General features: G+C 40.8%; 1 long non-coding RNA gene and 1 pseudogene across 1 annotated transcript; both read left to right on the forward strand.

Moving 5' to 3' along the window:
• LOC112632430 overlaps positions 1 to 20,240 on the forward strand; it is a 70,840-nt pseudogene that overhangs the window by 1,624 nt on the left and 48,976 nt on the right.
• Positions 756 to 15,956, forward strand: LOC112633490. Its single transcript, XR_003121537.1, has 3 exons — positions 756 to 795; positions 3,178 to 3,335; positions 15,370 to 15,956. It is a non-coding gene; the product is annotated as an uncharacterized LOC112633490 (long non-coding RNA).

Below are 20,240 nucleotides of genomic sequence, written 5' to 3' on the forward strand. Positions count from 1 at the left end.
GCCTGATTCTGGGAGAGAGGGGCTGACGGACACCCAGACACACCCCACCACCAGGAGCAAACCCACCCCGACACACACACAGATACACACAGGCACACGCGCATGGGCACGCACGCACGGGCATACAAGCACACACACGGACACACAAAGACACAGACACAGATAGCTTGAAGTAAGGGAAGAGGCCACCCTTCATATTGTCTTATGCCCAATTTCTGCCTCCACAGAAAGAAGAAGTGATAACTAAAACGCAGAAATGAAATCCACAGGCAGATAGCTGGGCGCCACACCCTGGGCCTGGTAGTTAAAGATGGACCCCTGACCTAACCGGTTATGTTATCTATAGATTACAGACATTGTATAGAAAAGCATTGTGAAAATCCCTGTCCTGTTTTGTTCCGATCTAATTACTGGTGCATGCAGCCCCCAGTCACGTTACCCCTGCTTCCTCAATGGATCAGGACCCTCTCACACAGACCCCCCCTTAGAGTTGTAAGCCCTTAAGAGGGAAAGGAATTGCTCACTTGGGGAGCTCGGTTTTTGGAGACCTGAGTCTGCGGATGCTTGTCTGCAGCTCCTCCTGCTACAGAAGGAGAGAAAGGGAGAGAGGGATGGACAGAACCACAGGGAGAGAGAGACAGTGATAGAGAGACAGAGAGACAGTGATGGAGAGAGAGAGAGAAAGAGAGGGCGCCACAGAAGAGCAAGAGGTGGAGAGGGAAGTAGAGAAAGGGAGAGGGTGAGGAAGCTGGAAAGCCAGAGCGACAGAGACTTGGAGAGGGAGGCTCTGCTCAGGTAGACACTGTCCCTTTCAGCAGGCTGGGGTAGGGTGGAGGGTGCTTGGGCAGGGCCCCCCATGCGGGAAAATGAAGGGAGCCCTGAGACGTGTTTTTTCTTGGATTCGTTGGTTGCTTTGGGGGTGCGTTTCACAGGGTCCTTTCTTTGTTTTCTTCTCCCTGTCTTCCTGCGGTGGACCCCAAGATTTGCAGAGTGCGCCCGTCTGTCTGGCGGGAGCCTTGGCGCCGACCGTGTCCACAGCCCGAGGCCTGGGTCTCTCTCGTGTCCTCGGGACTGCAGTTTACACGAAGTCGGTGGCAACGGGAAACCGGGTGCACCGGGACGGATTTCCTCGTGGCGGGCGAAGCCAATGTCCTTCCCCCGGGAAAGCCGCCCACGGGTTCTGGAGCGCAGGTCTTGGCTGGCGTCTGTGGGACCCGCTGCCCCTTCCCCCGGCTTGGACGGTTGCGGCCGCGCTGGATGAATGAATTGAATTGCCTGGGTGTCCGGGGAGCGGGAAGACACCCGGGACCTCAGGGACCCCACCCCTGCGCCCTTCGGGGTCCATCCCCTCCCGCCCGGGTTGGAGCCGGGCTCCTGGTGGGGCTGCGCGGGGTCGGACGAGGTGGGATGCTGCTGCCTGGCGGTGCTGCAGTGGCGACCTTCAGGAGGAGGTCCTGGGCTGCGGCTGGGGCGCAGGGACGCACAAGGGGGAGCAGAGTCCGGGGCGGTTGGGAAGCACGGAGACAAAAGGGGGAAAGAGGGAGGGAGCGGGAAGCCAAAAGCCTATGGTACCCGCTATTCCCAGGCGGAATCCCATCCAAGTACTAACCAGGCCCGACCCTGCTGAACTTCAGGAGATCAGAGGAAACCGGGCGCCTGCAGGGTGGTGCGGCGTAGACGCCAGCATCGGCGCCCGGCTGCCCCAAGCGCCCGGCCCAGCCACGCCCGCAGGACTCCAGGCGTCACCGCCACCCTGGGGCCGCGGGGCTCGGACCCCCCAGCCGCTCGCCCGTGCCACCGGGCAGCTGTCTACCTCCACGCCCCAGTACCGCCGGCACCCGCTCTGCGTCTTCCGCCGGCCTCCTAGAGCGTCCCGCGTCGCCCGCGGCCAGGCCACGCGCAGAACCAATGTGGCGCCGCCCTGCTGTTGCTGTAGGGCGCCTTAGGCCTCCGTACCCTGCTCAGGCTTCCGGCTCTCAGCTCTCGGGGCGGCCTCCCTTCCGCCCACACTCCGGGCCTTCCTCTGGCTCCCGAGCTCCGGAACTTCCACCACATCGGGGCTAGCTCAGGACCGGTGGGGTCATCCCTTCACTTTTTAATTTTTAGTTGTTTCTATTTATATTTATTGTGCTATGTCTTGAAATGTTGTATTTATTTATTTTGGTTGGATATTATTTAGTATTCCTACTTTGAATAAGAGTAGTTTACACACCACGCAGCTATAGTGTTAAAATATTCTGTTTTGTTTTGTATACTATTATCAATGAGGATGTTTTTTTACCTTTAGGTGATCATTTATTGCTCATGAATGTCCTTTTCTTCCTGATTGAAGTACTCCCTAGCGTTCCTTGTAGGACAGGTATGGTATTCATAAAATACTTCAGCTTTTGTTTGTCTGGAAAAGTCAGTATTCTTTTTATTTGAAGAACATTTTCGCTGTATATGCTATTCTAAGGTAAAAGTTTGTTTCCTTTAGTACTTTAAATATTTATTGCTTCTCTCTCCTGGCCGGTAGGGTTTCCACTACAAAGTCTGCTGCCAGACGTGTTGGAGCTCCCCTGTATGTTATTTGTTTCTTTTCTCTTTCTTCCTTTAGAACTTTTCTTTTTCTTTAACTTTTGGAAGATCAATTATTGAATGCTTTGAAGTAGTCTTTTTTTGGGTTAAATCTGCTTAATGTTCTATAACATTTTTGTAGTTGGATATGGATATCTTTCTCTAGGTTTGGAAAGTTCTCTGTTATTATCCGTTTGAATAAATTTTTCTACCCCCGCCTCTTTCTCTACATCTTCTTTAAAACCAGTAACTCTTAGATCTGTCTTTGTCAGGCTATTTTCTAGATCCTGTAGACACGATTCATTGTTTTTATTTTTTTTCTTTTGTCTCTTCTATGTATTTTCAAATAGCCTGTCTTCAAGCTCACTATTTCTTCTGCTTGATCCATTCTGCTATTAAATGGCTCTACTGCATACTTCAGCATGCCAGTTGCATTTTTCAGCTCCAGAATTTCTGCTTAATTTGTTGTAACTATTTCAATCTCTTTGTTGAGTTTAGTTGATAAAATTAGGAATTTCTTTACTTTGTTATGTTAAATTTCTTTCTTTCTTTCTTTCTTTTTTTTAAATACAGCTATTTTGAATTCTCTGTCTGAAAAGTCACATATCTCTTTTTCTCCAGGATTTGTCCCCGGTGCCTTATTTAGTTCACTTGGTGAGGTCATGTTTTCCTGGATAGTGTTGATGCTAGTAGATGTTCTTCAGTGTCTGTACATTAAAATTTTGGGCATGCAGCACCATATGAGAGGTTTAAAAAAATAAAATTAAAAAAGAGAAAAGGTGAGCATTTACTCTAGTCTTCACTGTCTGGGCTTATTTGTAACTGTCTTTCTTGGGAAGGCTTTTCACATATTTGAAAAGACTTGGGTGTTGTGATCTAAGCCACATCTGCTTTATGGGGCACCTTATACCCAATAATGCTGTAATTCTTCCAGACTCATAGAAGTACCACCTTGACAGCCTTCAACAAGATCCAGGAGAATTTTCTGGATTACTAAAGACTCTTGTTCCCTACCCTTATTTTCTCTCAAAGATGCAGAGTCTTTCTTTCTGTTCTAAGCCACCTAAAGCTGGGATAAGAAAGACACAAGCACCCCTGGCCACCACCACTATGACTGCCCTGGATCAGACCTGAAGCTAGCACAGCACCAGGTGTTGCTCAAGTCCTGCTGCATGCGCTTTCTGACGACTGCCTATGTTCACTCAAGGCCTTTGGTCTCTACAATTAGCAGGTGGCAAAGCCAGCCAGGCCTGTGTCCTTTCCTTTAAGACAGTGGGGTTCCTCAGTCCTTGGCTGGGTCCAGAAGTTCCATTCAGGTCAGGGAGTAGAGTCAAAAATTTTAGAAATCCACTTGACATTCTATTGCATTGCAACTGATCTGACACTCAAACCACAAGACCTAGTCCTTCCTATTCCTCCCTTCCTTTTCTAAAGGCAGAGTAGCCACCACCACCCCAGGCCACAATGAGTACTGCCAGGCTACCACGAATGTTCTCTCAAGGTCCAAAGCCTCTTGTCAGCTTGTGATAAATGCTGCTTGGCTTGAGACTTGCTGTTTTCAGGGCAATGGGCTCCCTACTGGCCCTGGGCAGCTTCATACATGCCAACCAAGAATCAAGTCCTAGAATCAGGGATTCGGAAAGCTCGCTTGGTGCTCTACCCACCTCTGGCCTTGCTAGTACCTAAGGGGCAAACAAAGTCCTCTTTAATTTTCTCTCTACTTTTCCCAAGAAGGAATTTTGCCTTTTAGCCACCACAGCTGGTAATGTGCTGAGTGTCAGGTAAATCTAACAAGTCGATGAGGGTCATCCAAGGCCCTTGACATAGTACCTGGGTATGGCTGCTGGGCATTCAGAGCCCAAAGGTTTTTAAGTCTGCAGGTGAAAAATGCTGCCAGCACTTGGTCCTTTCCTTCAAGGCAGAAGGTTTCCTTCTGGCCCAGCATGTGTCTAGGAATGTCTAGGAGCCAGAACCTGGAAAGGAGGCCTCAGGATCCTGATCAGTTCACTATCTTACTGTGGCTGAGCTGGTATCCAGGATGAAAGAAAAATTCCTTCCTACTCTTCTCCCTCCTCTTCTCAAGCAGAAGGATGGTGTCCCTTTTGGAGCCAGGAGCTGTGCAGCCTGGTGTTTGGGGAGTGATAAGAAAATCAGGTACTTTCAGTACTCACCTGATTTTTGGTTCTTATGAATGTTTTTGGTTCTATGTGGATATTAATAGTTGTTCATCTGGTGTCCTTGCAGGAGGGACAATCAGTGGAGCCTTCTTTCTACCTTCTTGCTTTCCACTCACACCCAAGAATCGGAATGCAGAACTTTTAATAAGAAAAGCTTTCAGAACTCGGGAAGGACAAGGAAGACATCCTGGTTCTCCATGCTTAACATTGGACTGTTTCTTCAATTTCGGTGCATGGCACAGACTAACCAGGGATTGTCATAGATCATTTGACTTGGACTCTGCAGTTCATTCAGATTCTTTAACTGGACAATTTAAATACTGGCTGATTTGGCATGAAAATCTGGCAAAGTATTTTCTTGGTATTCAATTGATTTTTATTCTGCTTGGGTTAGTTAGCAGTTTTATAATCCAGTCAGTCTCTTCACTAAAGTTTTGGGAATTCTTACCCAGTTCAAATAATATAATTCTAAAGTTCTCAAACACCTGTTTTCAAGAGTGCTTCTCGGGCCTTCTCCATCCTTTCATGAACCTCCTTAAAGACACAATATTCTAGGATTTTGCAAGCTTGTGAAGTTTTCAGAAACTGCCTCAGAATTAAGCAATTTACAGTGGAAATGACTTTATGTTGTTATAGTTAGACAAAATTGACCAGAACATTTTATTATTTTCAGACATGAGCCATAGCGCCCGGCCTCTAAAGTTAAAATAAAGTAGATTTAAAAGATATTTAAGATATTTAAAAGATATTTAAAAGATGAAATAAATTTATCAAATGTTGTCATCTTTTAATCCCAGATTTTTGTGAACCTCTGCTTTGCATTTTCCCCCAACTTTCTACATTTATCCTGTTTTATCTAGTTTTTTTTCTTTACTTCTTCAATTTGAAACTTTTAAAAAATTAAAATGCATTTTTATGTCTGTATAAGTTTTATCATCAAAAGCATATGTTCATAAGCCTGTAATCCCAGCACTTTGGGAGACCAAGACATTTGTATCACTTGAGGTCAGAGGTTGAAGACCAGCCTGGCCCACATGGTGAAACTCCATCTCTACTAAAAATAAAAAAATTAGCCGGCTGTGGTGGCAAACACCTGTAATCCCAGCTACTTGGGAGGCTGAGGCAGGTGAATCACTCGAACCAGGGAGGCAGAGGTTGCAGTGAGCTGAGATCATGCCTCTGCATGCCAGCCTGGGCAACAGAACAAGACACATTCTAAAAAAAAAAAAAAAAAAAAGCATATCTTGCTTTTTATACACTGTGTGCAGAATCATTTCTCTCATATCTAGTAATTAAGTCTTAGGAGCCCCAATTTTCAGTGAAAACCCTAAAAAGTGATTTTTAACTGTCTTATCTCAGTATTTTTAGGTAAAATCCCTTTTATAACTTTTAAGAAATATAGTTCTTCAAATTACTGTTTATTAACAGAACTAAAGATATTTAGGTTTTCTATACCATATACAAGTAACATGTCATGGTATATAGACCTAAACTAATTTTTAATGGTTAAGATTTCAGTATTTTAGCTTACAAATGACTCCAGATATTTTATGGTTATTTATTACTTAATTTAACATGACTTTAAGATTTTAAATTACTGAACTGAATTTTGAAACTGTGACACAGGCAGCATCCCTAATGCCTGCCCTCAGTAATTCTAGGTCCCAAGCAGCCACATGGCACCCAGGAAAACTATGAAGATCAGGGCCTGCCTGAGTCCATTAAGACCAAAGACAGAGCTGTGAAGACTGTAACTGGAGGATCCAACCCCTCCTAAAATGGCCAGAAGGAAGAACAGGAAAAGCATAGAAAGAAGGGGCCGATTGGGCTTGATTCTGGCTTGTAGCTGCTGGTCTAGGCACTGAGAACATGTCTCCAGTCTTCATCATGGTCACCTTTCAAGACCCCCTGAATCCAGAAATTCTCAACAAAAGACATAAGATCATAGTTAAATCAAGCAAGTATCTAATTATATTTAATTGATAATTGTAAAGCCATTTGTATTTTACTAACGATTTAAGAATGAGCTTTATTTACAAAATATAATCACATACATGTAACACATATAGACATACAAATACACAGAAGCAGATCTTATAGCTTTCATAAAGGATTTAATTTTTTTTAATTTTAGATTCGGGAGTACACATGAAGGTTTGTTACATAGATAAACTCATATCACAGGGGCTTGTTATACAGATTATTTCATAACCCAGGTATTAAGCTCAGCACCTCATAGTTATCTTTTCTGTTCCTCTCCCTCCTCCCACCTTCCCCCCTCAAGTAGACTTCAGTTTCTGTTGTCGTTTCCTTCTTTGTGTTCATAAGTTCTCATTATTTAGCTCCCACTTATAAGTGAGAACACATAGCTGTGTAGTATTCCATGGTGCATATGTGTGTTCTGTGTGGGAAATGTGTGAGGAAAGAAGAAAAGAAACACACAATACTTTTAAAGGTAAACAGACTTTATCCCACGTATATGGCAATATAGATATAATAAGCAAATCATCAAATAAGTCAATGATATAATGAACAAATTTTAATGGGAAGGGGAGAAGGGAAAAGGTGTGTATATATATATTTACACTCACCAGACTATGGAGGATTCATCGCCAGGCTGGGAAGCAACAGAGTTGGTTGCTCCAGAGTTGGCCACTAGTCCATGCACAGATGAGGAGAAGCTTCAGCGCGGTCTGGGAAAGTAGCTCTTTTTGTAACAAGTTGTTTGTCATGAGACCCAGTCATGAGGGCCCTTCGCAACTGGGCTCAAGGAACACAAAATGTCCACTTGTTTTTGTGGTTGTCTGTTGTTTTTCAATAACTATTTCTCTGAAACATTGCTGAATGAATGCCTCAAGGGGCTCACACAACTCGTTCCAGGACTTAGTGACCATTATTGGTGTCCCTGTTCAATTGAATTCAAATTTAATATTTAACTTTTCCTCCACAATGTGCCATATTATCTGTATCCAATCTGTCATCGTTGGGCATTTAGGTTGATTCCATGTCTTTACTGTTGAGAATAGTGCTGCAATAAACACTTACGTGCTTGTGTCTTTATGATAGAATAATTTATATACCTCCGGGTGTATACCCAGTAATGAGATTGCTGGGTCGAGTGTTAGTTCTACTTTTATCTCTTTTGAGAAAAGCACTGTTGTGTTTTCCACAACGGTGGGACCGATGTACACTCCCACCAACAGTGTATGTTCTGTTTCTCCACAACCTTGCCAGCATCTGTTATTTTTTGACTTTTTAATAATAGCCATTCTGACTGGTGTGAGATGGTGTCTCACTGTGCCTTGGATTTGCATTTCTCTGATGGTCAGTGATATTGAGCTTTGTATTCTAGGGTCACCTGTGTGTATTCTTTTGAAAAGCATTCATGTTCTTTGTGCACTTAAAACATTTTTTAAAAAATTTCCATAGGTTTTGGGGCAACAGGTGATATTTGGTTACATCGGTAAGTTATTTATTGGTGATTTGTAAGATTTTGGTGCATCCATCACCTCATCAGTATACCCTGAACCCAATTTGTAGTCTTTTATCCCTCAGCACCTTCTCCCCTTTCTCCCTGAGTCCTCAAAGTCAGTCGTGTCATTATTATGCTTTTGCATCCTTATAGCTTAGCTCCCAATTGTAAGTGAGAATATATGATGTTTGGTTTTCCATTCCTGAATTACTTCACTTAGAATAACAGTCTTCAATCCCATCAGGTTGCTGCAACTGCCATTAATTCATTTCTTTTTATGGCGGAGTAGTATTCCATCATACATATATACCACAGTTTCTTCATCCACTCGTTGATTGATGGGCATTTGGATTGGTTCTACATTTTTACAATTACAAATTGTGCTGCTATAAATATGTGTGTGCAAGTATCTTTTTTGTATAATGACTTTTTTTTTCCCTCTGGGTACATAAACAGTAGTGGGATTGGTGGATCAAATGGTACTTCTACTTTTAGTTCTTTAAGGAATCTTCACACTGTTGTCTATAGTGATTGTACTAGTTTACGTTCCCACCAGCACTGGAGAAATGTTCCCTTTTCACCACATTCACACCACCATCTCTTATTTATTTATTTTTATTATGACCATTCTTGCAGGAGTAAGGTGGTATTGCATTGTGGTTGAAATTTGCATTTCCCTGATCATCAGTGATGTTGAGCATTTTTTCATATGTTTGTTGGCCATTTGTATATCTTCTGAGAATTGTCTATGACCATACTGCCAAAAGCAATCTACAAATTCAATGCAATTGCCATCAAAATACCATCATCATTCTTCACAGAACTAGAAAAAAGAATCCTAAAATTCATATGGAACCAAAAAAGAGCCCGCATAGCCAAAGCAACACTAAACAAAAGAACAAATCAGAAGGCATCACATTACCTGATTTCAGACTATATCCTAAGACCATAGTCACCAAAACAGCATGGTTCTGGCACAAAAACAGGCACGTAGACAAAGGGAACATGATGGAGAACCCAGAAATTAACCCAAATATTTACAACCAACTGATCTTTAACAAAGCAAGCAAAAACAAAGTGGGGAAAGAACATCCTACTCAACAAATGGTGCTGGGATAATTGGCAAGCCACATGTAGGAGAATGAAACTGGATCTTCATCTCTCACTGTGTACAAAAATCAACTCAAGATGGATCAAAGACTTAAATCTAAGACCTGAAACTATAAAAATTCTAGATGACGACATCAAAGAAACCCCTCTAGACATTGGCTTAGGCAAGGATTTCATGACCAAGAACCTAACAGCAAGAAAAACAGGCCGGGCGCGGTGGCTCAAGCCTGTAATCCCAGCACTTTGGGAGGCCGAGACGGGCGGATCATGAGGTCAGGAGATCGAGACCATCCTGGCTAACACGGTGAAACCCTGTCTCTACTAAACACATACAAAAAACTAGCCGGGCGAGGTGGCGGGCGCCTGTAGTCCCAGCTACTCGGGAGGCTGAGGCAGGAGAATGGCGGGAACCCGGGAGGCGGAGCTTGCAGTGAGCTGAGACCCGGCCACAGCACTCCAGCCTGGGTGACAGAGCAAGACTCCGTCTCAAAAAAAAAAAAAAAAAAAAAAAAAAACAAAGATAAATAGGTAGGATTTAATTAAACTAAAGAGCTTTTTCACTGCAAAAGGAACAGTCAGCAGAGTAAACAGATAATCCACAGAATGGAAGAAAATCTTCACAATCTGTATATCTGACAAAGACCTAATATTCAGAATATACAATGAGCTCAAACAAATTAGCAAGACAAAAAACAAACAATCCTATCAAAAAGTAGACTAAGGACATGAATAGACAATTCTTTAGCCACTTTTTAATAGGGTTGTTTTTCTCTTGTAAATTTAAATTCCTTATATCGAATATTAGATCTTTGTCAGACACATAGTTTGTACATACTTTTTCTCATTCTATAGGCTGTCTGTTCACTCTATCCATAATTTATTTTGCTGAGCAGAAGGTTTTAAGTTTAGTTAGATCCAACTTGTCCATAGTTGCATTTGTTGTAATTGTTTTTGGTGTCTTTATCATGAAATCTTTTCCTGTTTCTATGTCCAGGATGGTATTGCCTACATTGTCTCCCAGGGCTTTTATAGTTTTGGGTTTTACATTTAAGTATTTAATCCATCTTGAGTTGATTTCTGTGTATGGTATAAGGAAGAAGTCCAACTTCAATCTTCTGCATATGGCTAGCCAGTTATCCCAGCACCATTTATTGAATAGGGAATATTTTCCCCATTGTTTGTTTTTGCCAGCTTTGTCAAAGATTAGATAGCTGTAGGTATATGGTCTTATTTCTGGGCTCTCTGCTCTTGCTCTGTTCCATCTGTGTGACTAAGTATCATCAGTACCATGCTGTTTTGGTTACTCTAGTGCTGTAGTATAGTTTGAAGTCAGGTAATGTGATGCCTCAAGCTTTGTTTTTTGTTTGTTTGTTTGTTTTGTTTTGTTTGCTTAGGATTGCTTGGCTACTTAGGTTCTTTCTTGGTTCTATATGAATTTTCAAATAGCTTTTTCTACTTCCGTGAAGCATGTCATTGGTAGTTCAATAGAAATAGCTCTGGGCAGTACGACCATTTAAATGATATTAATTCTTTCTCTCCATTAACATGGAATGATTTTTCATTTGTTTCTTCTCTGACTTCTTTGAGCAGTGGTTTGTAATTTTCATTGTAGAGATTTTTCACCTCCCTGGTTAGCTGTATTCCTATGTATTTATTCATTTTGTGGAAATTGTGAATGAAATTGCCTCTCTTATTTGGCTCTTAGTTTGGCTCTTCTTGGTGTATAGGAATGCTAGCAAATTTTGTACATTGATTTTGTATCCTGAAACTTTGTGGAAGTTGTTTATCAGCTTAAGGAGCTTTTGGGTCACAACTATAGGGTTTAGATAGAGAATTATATTGTCTGCAAACAGAGATAGTTGAATTTATCTTTCTATTTAAATACTCTTTATTTCTTTATCTTGTCTGATTGCTCCAGCAAGGACTTCTAATACTATGTTGAATAGGAGTGGTGAGAGAGGGCATCCTTGTCTTGTGTGGGTTTCAAGGAGAATGGTTCCAGATTTTTCCCATTTAGTATAATGTTGGCTGTGAGTTTGTCATAGGTGTCTTTTATTATTTTGAGGTATGTTCCTTCAATATCGCATTTATTGAGAGTTTTTAATATGAAGCATTGTTGAATTTTACTGGAAGCCTTTTCTGCATCTATTGAGACAATCATGTGGTTCTTGTCTTTAGTTTTATTTATGTTATGAATCACATTTTATTGATTTGCCCATGAGGGACTAACCTTCCATTCCAGGGAAGAAGCCTACTTCACTGTGGTGAATTAGCCTTTTGATGTGTTGCTGGATTCAGTTTGCAAGGATTTTGTTGTAGATTATTGAATGGATGTTCATCAAGGATACTGGCCTGAAGCTTTCTTTTTCTGTTGTGTCACTGCCAGGCTTTGGTATCAGGATGATGCTGGCCTCATAGAATAAGTTGGGGAGGAGGCTCTCCTTCTCTATTTCTTGAAATAGTTTTAGTAGGAATGGTACTGGCTCTTCTTTGTACATTTGTTAAAATTTGACTGTTTATCTATCAGGTCCTTGGCTTTTTTTTTGTTTGTTTTTGTTTTTGGTAGGCTATTTACTACTGATTCAATTTTTGGAGCTCATTTTTGGTGTGTTTAGGAACTCAATTTCTTCCTGGTTCAGTCTTTAGAGGGTGTATGTGGCCAGGAATTTATCCATCTCTTCTAGGGTTTCTAGTTTGTATGTGTAGATGTGTTCATAGTAGTTGCTAGTCGTTATTTTTATTTATCTGAGGTCAGTGGTAACATTCCCTTCATCATTTCTAATTTTGTTTATTTGAATCTTCTCTCTTTTCTTCTTTATTAGTCTAGCTAGCATGCTATCTTTTTAATTTTTTCAAAAAATCTTGATTAAGTGATTTCTTGAACAGTTTTTCATGTCTCAATTTCTTTCAATTCAGCTCTGATTTTAGTTAATTCTTGTCTTCTAGAAGCTTTGTGGTTGAGTTCCTCTTGCTTCTCTAATTCTTTCAGTTGTGATGTTAGGTTGTTAGTTTCAGATCTTTCTAACTTTTTGATGTGGGCATTACTTCTTATGCCCTACCCTAATTTTTTTCCTTCTCCTAGAAAATTCAGAACCATGCTTTCTAAGCCAATTCAAACTTTCTCAGTGAATCAACCTGGTCTCCCTGAGGCAAAGTTAGCAATTTTCCATTTCACATGGTTCTCTTTCTCTCTAAAAATATCTAACTCAACAATGAATCTGTTTCATCCCTCCTGGGCATGCAAGGAACTCCTTTTGGCTGATACCAAGACTTAAAACCTTGTTCTTTCAACATTAATGAAGATCTATTTAGAAAGCCTCCATTTTTACAGAAAAGATATATAAACACCGATGAAAATAAATATAAAATTATATGACATACAATTATATTGTGGAAAGACTGAATAAATAAGTGAACTAAACTCTAAGAAAAAAAAGATGATGATATAAAATGACATATAAATAAAAAAACCTGGGTTGGTAGAACATAATTAATGTAACAGTAAAGTATGTACATTGTAGAAGTGGCAGGAAGACTGCAGTGAGAGTGAGACCTGACCAAAAGCTTTAAGGAAAGTTCTATACCCTTAAAAGAGATTAAAGTGGACTCAGGAAAACATGGTCCCTTTTAGGAGAAGGACACATGTTCCAGACAGGCCACAACTCAGAGCACCTTTACCTTCTCCAGGAGGAAAGAGGAGGTAAAGCAGAAGTCAGAAGACAGCAAGGCCAGGTCAGCACAGACACACAGGCCAAGCCAGGTGGGCTCCATCGTAAGGGTATGAGGAGTCACTGCAGGGTGAGTTTTATTCATTAGTTTGTTTTGTTTTCTTTAGTAACTTAAACACATGATCAAAGTTGACCTTTGTAAGTATTGCTGCAGCTGAACATAAGATGGATAAAACCAGTGTTTTAAAAATTATATTGTATAGAGCACTAGCCCCAGTGAGATATTAGTGGAACACACAGGCACACACACACACACACACACTAACACTGAGCCCAGATTATTCTGGCAAATGCTGGGTTAAGCAAACTAAAAGAAACATCTTTAGTGTTAGACTTCTCAGAACCTGGAATGTGGCTATATGACTCATAGAACAGCAAGATTAAGACAGAGCATGTCATTTTTATTATCCAGAAGTGTTGAAACACTTTCCTTCCCTCGGCTTCAGTGACATCTTCTTTCTCCTGGTTCTCCATCAACCTCTTTGACTGCTCCTTCTTGGTTTCCTTCTTGACAATCTGCTGCTGCTCAGCCATTCTCTTTTCATTCCCCGTGGATTTCTCAAATGTGTTTCTATTCCTGCAGATCAAACTTTCCTTGTTTTTCCTGACACCTCTCCCTATCTGACCCTGCCCCAGTCTGAGGCAGGTGTTCCATCTGTGTGCGCTTTGGGCATCCTGGGATGCTCCCAGCAGATTCCCTGCCACACTCCATCAGGTTTTCTCCCACTTTCCTCGTTTCTCCTGATACCTCTTCTTGTCTGGCCCTCCCCCGGTCTCAGGCAGGTGTTCCATCCTCTCCTTGTCTGACCCTCCCCCAGTCTGAGGCAGGTGTTCCATCTGTGTGTGCTTTTGGTGCCCTGGGATGTCCCCAGTGTGTTCCCTGACACACTCCATCAGATTTTCTCCCCCAGACTCTGCGAGGGCAGCAGCCTTGTCTTCACTGTTCCTTCAACGCTCAACACATAACACAGAAGCTGATTCCATAACATTTACTTGGCCAACTGATACTAAATGTATGTTCCTCTAGATCTTAAAAAGTTACAATAAGCAACATAGTGCAATAGGCAAAATAAGTCTTTTTAGTCAGGAGTTCTCTCTATATGCACAACAGTTTGAAGTCATTATCAGGCAAAGTGAAACAGAAACTGTCACAAAGTTCCCTAAGATAAATTATTTTGCTTTAATCTTCAATTCATCATGTGAAATAATCAAGATCATGTGCTATTGTAAATATTTCTAGCTTAAAACACAACAACCTGATTTTTATTGTTTGAAATAACCACAATATAAATCAGTTAACTAAAAATTGTGTAAATAATTCTTTCAAATAAAATTCTGTCTAAATTTTACATTACTCATATGTTCAAATGATAAGGAGCTCATAGGCTTTTCCAATACCTTAGTCAAAACATTGCACTGATTCCAGCTGTGGGAACAGTATCTGAAAGTTATGTTACAGATGGGGAACAGGTACTTACGTGACATTGGCCTTTGCACGACTGTGCCCTTTTGGGTCCAGAAAAAGTTGTTCCCTTAAAACTCTAAAAATCTCTTCTGTCAGGTCTGAAGGGTGGGCGGGAAACATAGTATTTAAATTTTAGCCACAGATGTTTTATTCCTTGTTTTAAGCAGTGAATAGATAAAGGCCACTAGAAGAGCTTCCAATGTTTCTTCAGAAGCAGCATGCCTGAGAGCATCTTCCTGAAACACCCCCTTGTCTCTGCCCCAAATCACCTTAGGTAGGAAAGTCAAAACTCAGCAGGCTGAGGAGATCCAAGGGGATCTCTGAGCTCTGAGGCTTATGAGAGAAGAGAGAGAGGTCTAAGATTTTTTGTAGAAATTTATGGGTTACAAGTGTCATTTTGCTGTAAGCATGGATGGTATAGTGAAGTCAGGGCTTTTAGGGATCCATCACCGGAATAATGCACATTGTACCCATTAAGTAACCTCTCACTATTCACCCCGTCCATCCCCTTACCCTGCTGAGTCTCCATTATTATTCCACTCTCTACATCAATACCTACACATCTTTTAGCACCCACTTATGAGTGATAAAATGTGATATTTACTCTGTGTCTGGCTTGCTTCACTTACAATAATGGCCTCCAGTTCCATCCATGTGTCTGCAAAACTTATGATTTTATTCTTTTTTATGTCCAAATAGTATTTCATTGTGTATATTTTCTACATTTTCTCCTCCAATCACCTGTTGATGGACATTTAGGTTGATTTTATATCCATGCTACTGTGAATAGTGTTGCAACAAACAACAAGTACAAGTATCTTTGTGATACATTGATTTCTTTTCCTTTGTGTAGATAGCCAGTGGTGGGATTGCTGAATCAGACAGAGCCGACTGATGATCAGTAATTGTGGCCAACAACCAGCTAGAAGCAAAGTACTTAGCAGGGCCTGAAAATGCCAAAACTCTGAGGCCACTGACCTTCAAAACCTTCAACAGCCCTGAGTTAAATGTCCAAACACATTTATCCACCATTCCAAGACCCTTTATTGTTTGTCCTCTGTGCATCTCAGAAGTCTCTTTTGACCACATTGTCTATATACTGTGAGAGCCATTTATATGAAACTACCTGACACTCCAAGGCATCTTATACTATGTATTCCATCATGTATCTCTAGTACCTAGCACAGTCCTGGCATATAGTTTGCTACTAAATATTTGCAGAATGAAGTAATTATCTTATATCCAGGTTCCAAGTTTTAAGGTGATTTCTCACTAAAAATAAAGTATTATAGTTCACAAATGATCTACTTCCTTTTTTACAGATGGGATTAAATTTAATCTTATACCCTAATAACATTATTTTCATTTACTTCCATCTAAATATACTGTCCTAAGAGAACAATAAGAAGGAGAGTTGAAGCTGGAGCTTGAAGAATTGTACATGGTCCACACTGTGGCCTGAAGTGCATCACCCACCTGAGCTTCATCTGTTAGGTATGTCAGGGAAGATAAGCAGGTGAGAGCGGCCTCATCAGAGGACCCCAGATCCCCAGACATCCCTGTCTGGCAAGTGCACCTCTGTGAACAAAGTCTTCAGAGCCAGATGATAAGAAAGAATGGCCCAAGCAGTCCACCAGGGAAATCTGGGCCCAGTGTACATCAATGTAGAGCATCAAGCACAGCGTAACAGGTGTATGGTTGCCTATTCCTGTTCAGAGATAACTGCATCCCACCCACTGAAAAATGAGGAAATGCAGAGAAACAGATGTAGCTGAAGAAGACAGCAGGAGTAATAATGAGGGACAACCAAGACCGAGGAGGGCACCATGCCAGAGACTCCTGGACTCCACGCTAGGCTCAGTGCCTGTTATACTCTTGGGACCCAGCAATTTCCCTCTCCATCACGTGGCATACATGGCATTATTTGTTGTTTAAAATATTGTCCTTAGTTTTCACCTTTCCTAGGAGACATGGGTAGACCCTGTGACACTACAGCTCCTGACACACAGTAGGTGCATCACAAACATCTGCTGAGTTCACACACTCTTGCCTTCTCAAACCTTCTTGTCAAGTCTTCAGCCAAAAGAAATTGTTGATTGAGCAACAATTAAGCTTCTAGAGACTTCTGGATCCACTGAAGTTTGAGACAAGATGAGATTTGTTTACTGTCATATTCCTAGCTCAAAGCATACTGTAGTCACTTAATAAATGTTTGTTGAATAAGTGAGTGAACTGATTCATACATCTTACTTAGCTTTATGTTTTCTGAGTAAAACTGATAAATTTAACAATTTACTTCTGGTATAATTTTACTTTACTTATTCAACAAGACTGACAATTCACCTAGGTGCCAGGCACACAGCTGCTGAAGAAAAAGAGGTATAAGATACAATTTCTGTCTATATGAAAGCCACACTCTAAAAAGTAGAAACATATGAACAAACTATGTTTCTATATATATATACAAACTTATAACAATAAATTGGCTAAATTCGAAATCGGAGGGGTTTGTTTCTATTGGAAACAGCTCTAGTCAGGAACTGTTAGAAAGTTCTAAACAGGAAATGTTCCAAAACACCATCTAAGCATGAAGCAGAAGTCACCCATAACTGAGTTTGCTACCACCAACCCCAACAGCAAGAATTCCAATCCTGCTGCTGCAACATAAGTGTCACTCTGATTTTATTCCTGCTAAGTAACCCGGTTTTAGACTCTCTGGTTGTCAGTGTTCTAAACAAGTATTAGAGAGAAAATATTATTATGGTGATGAGCCCATTCATTGTAGCCTTCTCAACATCACACCAATTATAAGGCCTATCATTTAAAAATAAAACTGTTTGTTTATTTATCCAGATATCAGTGTTACATAAACATATTTACCATCAGACTTTGGATTTATGGGTCAAACAGTATATAAATGTGATTAGAGGCTTACAGTTTACACTTTTCTGGTTCTCTCAAATTTTTTTCAAAATAGCATATACCTTTCTAAACAATTGTTAGTATATTTTTTAAATGAACATTAAAATGTATATTTTCCAAAAACAAAATATAACTTCCATTGGTAAATGGTGTTGTTGAGATTCGACAGACAACTTCTCTTGGGAACCATTTAATCACTGCTCGGTTAGCACTCTGTCCAGAAATGTCAATGACTTTAAAATATAACAGTATATCATACCACTAAACTTACCCTTATTCAGTATTGTACAATATTTAGTGGTTGTTCTAGCTATCTCTTGCTGAATAGTAAGCCATTCTAAAACTTAAGGAATTATTTATTGTTTAATATTGTTTATTGTTATTATTTGTTTAGTAATTGTTAGTAATTTTAAATAACATTATTTCTCATGGTTTTGTGGGTTGACAGGTGCTACGAAAGTTCTACAGCAGTTGGTTGGCTGCTGCTGAAGTCCCCTGAAAGCTCAGCTGGGCTAAGGAGCCTAGACAGTTTATTCACCTGGCTGGCAGTGCATATTGGCTGCTGTGTGTGGTGCCTGTCTGACCTCTCCATGTTACCTGGAGTCCCCTGAAAGCTCAGCTAGGCTAAAGAGCCTGGACGGGTTACTCGCCTGGCTGGCAGTGCATATTGGCTGCTGTGTTTGATGCTTGTCTAGCCTCTCCATGTTACCTGGAGTCTTCACGACGTGGTAGTTGGTCCCAAGACACACAGGCAAATACTACACAGCTTCTTATGACCTCACCTTGGAGGTCCTAGAATATGACTTCTGCTCCATCCTATTGGTAAAGCAAGTCATTGTGAGCAGCACCAATTCAAGGAATGGGAGACTAGACTCCATCTGTCAATGTAAAGAGCAGCATGCACATGCAGGCAGGAAAGAAATTGAGGGCATTATCTTGAAGACTATCCTATCACACTGTTATTCCAGCTAATGGACATTAAGTTTTAGATGGGTAGTACTAGCTACTCATGTCTCCCCCAGAAACCCAAGCTAGGCATGGACATATTGAAGAGAATGTCATTACCATTGAAAACCTAGAAATATCACATGTGATGACTCAGATTAATTTAGTGTGTCAGTTACATCAATGTAATTCCCTTCTTGTATCCCTAAATATGGTAAAACAGAATTGAATTCTACAAAAGTCTTGTGTCTCTTTTCCTATGGAATAATTAACAAACCCAATAAATGTGTAAAGAGTATGAAGTCCAATTTATTTTAGATTTTTACCTCTTAATTTCAAAGCTTATAGAAATCCAGATATCTAATCATCATAATTTATAATGCCTGGAGCAGAAGTCCTTGTTCTGAGTATGCTGTGGCACGTTAAAAATGTAATACTAACTAGGAAATTTAAAACTCTTTTGTTGGTGATTTTAAGAGAGCTGGCTAACTCATCAGCACAATTCACACAGATTAAGAATGGAGGTTACCCTGCTGAGTGGATTCATAATGATCAGAAAAAAAATCACAAAGGAGGAAAGGAGATAGAGAGGGAGAAAAATACTGTCAATCCCTACAATTAAAGAATTGTATATTTCAAATCAAACCAATTTGAAAAATGGTTTGATTTTGTATTTTTCAAAGGAAAGGCAGCTTATTGTGATAGAATGAGAATCCCACTTGTATGTCTTTTATTTTTATATTTTTGAGACGAGTCTCGCTCTGTTGTCCAGGCTGGAGTGCAGTGGCGCGATCTCGGCTCACTGCAAGCTCCGCCTCCCGGGTTCACGCCATTCTCCTGCCTCAGCCTCCTGAGTAGCTGGGACTACAGGCGCTTGCCACATCGCCCGGCTAATTTTTTGTATTTTTAGTAGAGACGGGGTTTCACCGTGTTGGCCAGGATAGGCTCGATCTCCTGACCTCGTGATCCGCCTGTCTTGGCCTCCCAAAGTGCTGGGATTACAGGCGTGAGCCACCGCGCCTGACCCGTCTTCTTTTGAGAAGTGTCTGCTTATGCCCCTTGTCAAAGTTTTCATGGGGTTGTTTTCCTCATGTTCAACAACACTAATCATCAGAGAAATGCAAATCAATATGAGATGCCATCTCATATTAGTCAGAATAGCTACTATTAAAAAGTAAAAAAGTAAATTCTGGTTAGACTTCAGAGAAAATGCAATGCTTACACGCTGTTGGTGAGAATGTAAATTAGTTCAGCCACTGTGGAAAGCAGTTTGGAGATTTTTCAAAGAATTTAAAACAGAAGTACCATTCAACTAGCAATTCCACTACTGAGTATATATCCAAAATAAAATTAAAAATTCTACAAAAAGAAACCCCACACGCACTTGTATATTCATTATATTGCTATTCACAATAGGGAAGACATGGAATTAACTTGTGTGTGAATCAATAAACTGGATTGAAATATGTGCCACACATACACCATAAGATACTATGCACACATGAAAAAGAATACAATCATGTCCTGTGCAGCACCATGGATACGTCTGGAGGCCATTATCCTAAGGAAATTAATACAGGAACAGAAAACCAAATACTACGTGTTCTTGCCTGTAAGTGGGATCTGAACATGGGGTACTCATGAATATAAAGTTGTCAGCAATAGACACTGAGAACTACTAGATGAAGGAAAGAAGGAGGAGGGCAGGGGTTGAGAAACTGTGGGTGCTATGCTCACTTCCTTGGTGATGGGATCATTTATATCCCAAAATATATGCTCAGTTCCTTGGTGATGGGATCAACAATATTCCACATAACTCAGCATCACGCAATATATCCATGTAAAAAACCTAAAAACGTACTCCT

The sequence above is a fragment of the Theropithecus gelada genome, chromosome 10 (genome assembly GCF_003255815.1).
Source record: "Theropithecus gelada isolate Dixy chromosome 10, Tgel_1.0, whole genome shotgun sequence".
Taxonomy (NCBI): Eukaryota; Metazoa; Chordata; class Mammalia; order Primates; family Cercopithecidae; genus Theropithecus; species Theropithecus gelada.